We start from the raw sequence: 6683 nt of genomic DNA on the forward strand, positions 1-6683 counted from the left end.
AAATGGATCAAGATCTAAATATTAAAACTGAAACACTAAATCTGCTAGAAGATAGAACAGGTAGAACTCTTGGAAGGACAATGGTGCAGGGCAAGACTTTATGAACAGAAGCCCACAGCACAAGAACCATCACAAAGAATGAACAACTGGGATTCATATTATGAAAAAGCTTTTGCACAGCAAGAAAACCACGGACACAGTGAAGAGACAACCCACTTTGTGGAAAATATTTTTGCCAGCTGTTCCTCAAAAGACTAATATCTAGAATATATAAAGAACTTTTAAAAAGACACCCCCACCGAAATTTAAAGACCCAACACGAAAATGGGCATTTGAAATAGACACTTTTCAGATGGAGAAATAGAAATAGAAAATAAATATACAAAATATGTTCAGCATCATTGGTCATTTGAGAAACGCAAATTAAGGCAATGCTGAGATTCCATCTCACCCCAGAAAGAATGATTATTAGCAAGAAGTCAATCAATAACAAATACTGGCAGGGCTATGGGGGACAAGGAACCCTTCTCCATTGTTGGTGGAGCGTCGACCTTTGCATCCACTGTGGAAATCAGTGTGGAGATTCCTCAAAAGACTAGGACTAGAGGTTTCATTCAACCCAGCTATTCCCTTTCTTGGTATCCTCCCAAAAGAATTAAAAGCATCATACCACAGTGATATATGCACACCTATGGTTATAGTGACACAGTTTGTAGTAGCTAGATCTTGGAAATAGTCCAATTGCCCATCAAGTGATGAAAGAAAAAAGATGTCTTTTTTTATATGATGGAGTACCTCCCTGCCATAAAGAAGGATAAGCTTGAGACATTTCTAGCTAAATGGATACACCTTAAGGGCATTCTCTTAAGTAAAATAAATTGGACACACATATGTAAATACTGCATTGTTCCTCTGGTGTGAGAAACTGAAAGTGTAAATAAGGACCAAAATGTATAATGACTATTAGGAAATGGAAAGAAAATGTTCAAATGAAAAGGAGAACTAGAGAGGGGGAAAGGAAGGAAGAGACAAAAAAAGAGACTAGAAGAGAAAAAGATTTTGTAAATAAGGACAGGAAGTGAGGCTGAAGGGAGGGGAGGTGAATGGGAATAACACAAGCAAGTTATATCATTTACAGGTATAAATTCCCCAGATGAGTGTTAGTACGCATATCTAAAATGTATCAATAGAAAAAGGAAGACAAACAAACAAAAAAAAGACAAGACAATAAAATGCCTCCAAAAACTCCCAGCTCCCCACAGCTGTTCCACAGTGACCAACGGAAGGAAATAAAAATCCACGCAGCTAAATTATTCAAAACGAAGAGAGATTAAAAGATAAACAATAAGGCGCTCAGCAAGCACAAAGCACATATAGCTAAGTAAATAATGCACTTAATAAACAGACCAATCAGCGAGTTTACAAAACTCACTAATAAGAAGTTAGCTGAGCTAGATAAAACATGAATGAGCAGTTTAGCAAAGAATTAGAGAACATGAAAAGTACCAAACGGAAACCCAGGATTTTAAAAATTCTATCAAGGGAGCCATTTCCCCCACGGACTGGTGGGACCCACGCCCCTGCGGACCAGATGGAGATGCAGCCTTGGCCCCTAAGCAGCTCTGCCTTTGCATTCTGCAGCCTGGCCGGCGCTATCAGCCAGTTCCAACTGGCTCTATGCTTTCTTTCCCTTGGCATGGGGCTAGAGAGGCACAGACTAACTGACCTACCTGATCCCGGAGGAGGTCAACACCCAGGGATACAAGGTAAGGCTGGAGCTCAGCAGGCCCAGGGAGAAAGCATAGAGCCGGCCAGCAGCTTCAGAGATTTCAGCCGAGTGACTGGGTGAGAGACAGCCAAATGAGACCACCACAGAGGGGAGCAGGTTTGATACAAACCCCTGAGAAGTTTACTGTCAGACAAGGAAGGAAAGGGGCCCTGCCCTCCGTAGTGAGACACAAGACCTGGTGAACGTTGGCTTTAAGTCCACCTATCTCCTTGAAATCAAGCCCTACGGCCTGCATCCAGCAGAGACCAGAGGACTGTTTGCTTTTCCCATCTGCCCATTTAAGCAAAAACATTCTTTGGCCTGGATGATTACCATATTCTGGAGTGAATGGACAGAGGGGCCGCTAGGGCACCTCACAAATCCACAGGTCCTAAAGATAGCGGAGAAGAGTGTGATTTGCTGGATTCCAAGACTGCAAATCCTGGAAAGAAAGTACTCATTCAAAAGCACAGAGGAAAGAAAGAAAAGAGTAAAAGCCAAAAATTAAGAAGAAAGAGGGAAAGAGAGAGAGGAAGAGAGGGAGGGAGAGAGAAACGAGGAAAACTGGGGATGGTGATACATGGCCATAACCCCAGCACTTGGCAGGCTGAGGCAGAAGGATTGCCGCAAGTTTGAGGGCAGCCTGGGCTACATAGTGAGTTGCAAGCCAGCCTAAACTACTTAGTGAGACCCTGTCTCAAAAAACAAAAAACAGAGCCAGGCATGGTGGCGCAAGCCTGTAATCGCAGTACTTGGGAGGCTGAGGCAGGAAGATTGTTGGTAGTTCAAGACCAGCCTGGACTACAAAGTGAGCTCAAGCCCAGCCTGAACTGCATAGCAACACCCTGTCTCAAAAAGACACACATACACAAAACAACAAAGAAAAGAAAAGAATAGAAAAGAAAAGGAACCCCAAACCCAAAAACCATATGCTCACTTTGCTGGTATATATACCAAAACCCAAAATAAAAAATCACAGAGAAATTTTTTACATACTCTTGATTTTATATTTATTTTTGTCTTTTTGAGACAGAGTTTCACTATGCAGTTCAGGCTGGCCTTGAACTTACTATATAGCCCAGGCTTACCTCGAACTTGCCGTGACCCTCCTGCCTCAGCCTACCTACAGCTTGGATTACAGGCATACACCACTGCACCCTGCAATCTTGTTTTTAATTTTTAAATGTTTTATTATTTATCTCTTCATCTATTTTGTAGGGGGTGGGGTTTTCTTTCCACCCTTTTTCTCTTTTAACTTTTTATATTTTTCTTCTTCCTTTTTATTTCCTGTGTTTTGTTATTTGTTGTTCCTTTTTTATTTTTAAAAATTGTTTTCTGTGACTGTCTTCTAATAGTATTAATTTCCTTTTATTCTTTAATAGCATCCTCTGTCTCATTTTTCTCTCCTCCTTCTCATCTTCCATTGATCAATTTTTCAAATCTTGCCTTTTTAGTTTTCCGGTGTGCTATCCCCTCTACCTTTACTAGTATAATAATTAAGTTTTATGAATCTTTAGATAACTAGTTCACTCTATAATATTGCTGTTGCATACTTTTTTTATTAATGGAGGAAAGGTTCCATTTCGTAGCTATTTATCTTAGGTCAATGTTTGGTTTTTCTTAGTGTTTATATTGTAATCATAGGTCTTATTTTTATGGTTAAGTGTGTTACATGATTGGTTTGTAGCATTTATCAATACCCAGTTTATCTTACATGCTATTATTGTTCCTGATTTTATGAGTACAGCCAAAGTGGTACAATTGTTGGTATTAATTGGTTTTCTCTGAATGCTGATATCCTTAACAATACTACTACAATCCATTCCCAGACAACTGGGTTCTGAGCCAACTACATTGCTTCCTCCCCTCCCAAATGAATGCAGGTGTTTGAGGTTTGGAATAGAGGTAGGGGCCTGTACTTAGCCACACCCAGAGGCATCCCTGAAAAGCAGACATTTACAGAGAAGGTCTCCATATTAGCAACAAAGCTTTCCACTATAATTCAACCTCAGCACACACAAAAAACAAAAAAGCAAAATATAGAAACACAAGAAGACAAAGCAAGACAATGCCTCCCAAGACTACCAACTCCCCCAAAGCTGATCCATCAAAGGAGAGGAAATCAGAAGCCATATGGCCAAACTATTCAAAAAGATAACAAAGGAGATAACAAAAAATCAATAAGGTGCTTGGCAAACTCGAAGGTGTAACTAAACAGATAATGAACCTAATAAAACCATCAGCCAAGCCAGGTGTGGTGGTGCACGCCTGTAATCCCGACACTTGGCAGGCTGAGGCAGGAGGATCATTGCAAGTTCGAGACCAGCCTGGGCTACAAAGTGAGCTCAAGGCCAGCCTGAACTGCATAGCAAGACCCTGTCTCAAAAAGACAAAAACAAAAAAACCAAACCAAAACAAAATAAAACCTAAGAAAAACTCTGAATAACCTAATAATAGCCAATTAAATTGAAGCAAAACAAAACCTACCAACTAACAAAAGCCAGTGACCCAGTGGACTCACCACTGAATTCTATAAGAACTTTAGGGAAGATTTAACATCAATACTCCTCAAATTCCTTAATGAAATTGAAAGAGGAGTACTCCCAAAGTCATTCCTGGAAGTTAGCATTACTCTGATTCCAAAACCAGTCAAAGACCTGACCAAAAAAGAGAACTACAGGCCAGTGTCTTAATGAACATAGATGCAAAAACCCACAACACACCAGGCGTGGTGGTGTATACCTGTAATCCCAGCACTCAGAAGGCTGAGGCAGGAAGATCACTGGAATTTCAAGCCCAATCTGGGCTACATAGTGAGTTCAAGGCCAGCCTGAACTGCACAGTGTGACCCTGTCTCAAAAAAAAACCAGGCAGCATCACAATCCTCAGTAGAATCATATTACAAAGTTACAGTGATTAAAAACAGCATGGTATTGGCATGAAAATAGACATGTGGGTCAGTGAAACAAGATAAAGGATGGAGAAACAACCCCAAGCACATTTAGCCATCTGATCTTTGATGAAGGGGCCTGTGGGGAACTGCTCAGACTGCTTCAAAGCTCAGGGGCATCTAAGGACACCCGAGTACATGACCCCACTTGTCCAGCATGGGCTCACAGTGGGATACAGTTATGAAACCATGACTTAGCACAGGTAAACACACATGCACTGGTTACAGCACTGTGCAAGAATGTAAATATGAGATAACAACCTGTATAAGAGTTATACAATAAAGACACAGGTGGCTCTGACTTTTGCTCCTGTGCTCTGCCCTGCTCCATGCTACCTGCTGTTGTTGCTAATGTCTTGCCCTTGTGCATTCTTTGACCTTAGGACCTCACCCTCAAAAATCTCCCTTGGGCCCCCCAAGTGGGCTGACAGCCAGCATAGTGGGTGGGACATTGAGGTGAGTGATCCCATGGCGGCTGTGGAAACAGCTTCTGAAGGCGAGGGAGAGCCCCAGGGATCGGCTGATACGCGCCCCTGGCCTCTCCATGCCTACGTATAGGCACCTCCTTGGCAGCTTGGAAGGACCAGGAGAACTGGCAGTCAGTCCATTTGGGGCCCTGGGATGTCTTGCAAGCCTTGGAAGTGATAGACAAACAAATCCTGCCCTCTCACCGTGAAATGGCGGGGCGGGTGGCTTGGCTTTTCTTCACTCTCCTCCACCACATTAATCAAGAGGCGGATGGCCTCATCCGGCAAATAGACCAGCTACAGCAGATAGAGGAGGACCTTGAGCAACACTGGCTGCTGTGGAGCTAATGTTTTGAGGTGTGGGAAGTACTGCCTCCTCCAGAAATGTCTCCAGAAGCCTAAGTCCTCATGTCCAAGAAAACCCCCAAGAAAATCCCCCGGTTTCGCATGCTAGGCCAGCTATTCATCAAAAAGTAGAGGCAGAGGAACCCCTAGCGGAGGAGGAGGACCAGCAGGGCCACCTACCTCTACCCAGCACACAACATACACAACCTACACAACTGTGGAGCTGTAGGAGCTCGCAAAGCAAATAAAGCAGAAGGTGGGTGAAATAGTGCCACTGTGGCTGCCACGTCTGTGGGGTGATGTGGCTAACACACAGTTAAACCCACAGGAGATTCCCAAATAGCCAGAACAGCCAGCACCCCTCTATGAGACGAGTTCTGCAGAATATGCAGAAGACGGCCCCAGAAGCTGGTAGTCAGACTGTGATAAGTTGGTTGATGGCAGCGGCTTGCCTGGTTTGGGAGAATCCAGGCGACCTGCCTGAGTAAGTCACTAAATGGACAACCCATCTAGACTTGATAACTGCGCTATGTGAAATGGGCATGCGGCAGATGATGTTTGCGCTGCAGTACCGTAGCCCAGGTGAGAAACTGCTGATGGCACGCATGAAGGACATGGTTCTCGCAAGCAGGCCAGCTGGCACGTTCGGGTCAGTGGCTGTCCTAACTTCCTTACGGAGCACCTGATCCATGATGCTGTTGATGCCTTGGCCAGGCTGGGAGACATGGAAGTAAAGCACCAAGGTAAAGTGAGATCTGTAAAAACCGTACCAGCAAAGAAAAGGTAGGGGGTCCTCGAGCGGGCAGGGCCGTCCCCTCCATGGACAGGCTGTGGGGCCCCTGAAGGTCGGTTACCACACACTGCTGACTCTCCCACAGGCCACGTGGGTTGTGTGTGTGAAGCAGTACCTGCTGGCTGCTGGTCTAGCTGCAGATAAGTTAGACGGGCAGCCTTTGGATGTATTTCTGACTCTGTGGAGGCAGTTACGCCCTGAGCAGCAATACCGGCTGATGCTCCAGGACCAGAAGCCAAAGCAGCCCAGTGAAGCAGGAAGATGTGAAACCGGCTTCCTTTTACCCCGATTAGGAGGCAGGCCCAGGTACCCAGGTCTTGGGGGTCCTGCTGATATACAGCAACCCAGACCATTTTACAG

The sequence above is a fragment of the Chinchilla lanigera genome, unplaced genomic scaffold (assembly GCF_000276665.1).
Source record: "Chinchilla lanigera isolate Chin_1 unplaced genomic scaffold, ChiLan1.0 scaffold00054, whole genome shotgun sequence".
Lineage (NCBI taxonomy): Eukaryota > Metazoa > Chordata > Mammalia > Rodentia > Chinchillidae > Chinchilla > Chinchilla lanigera.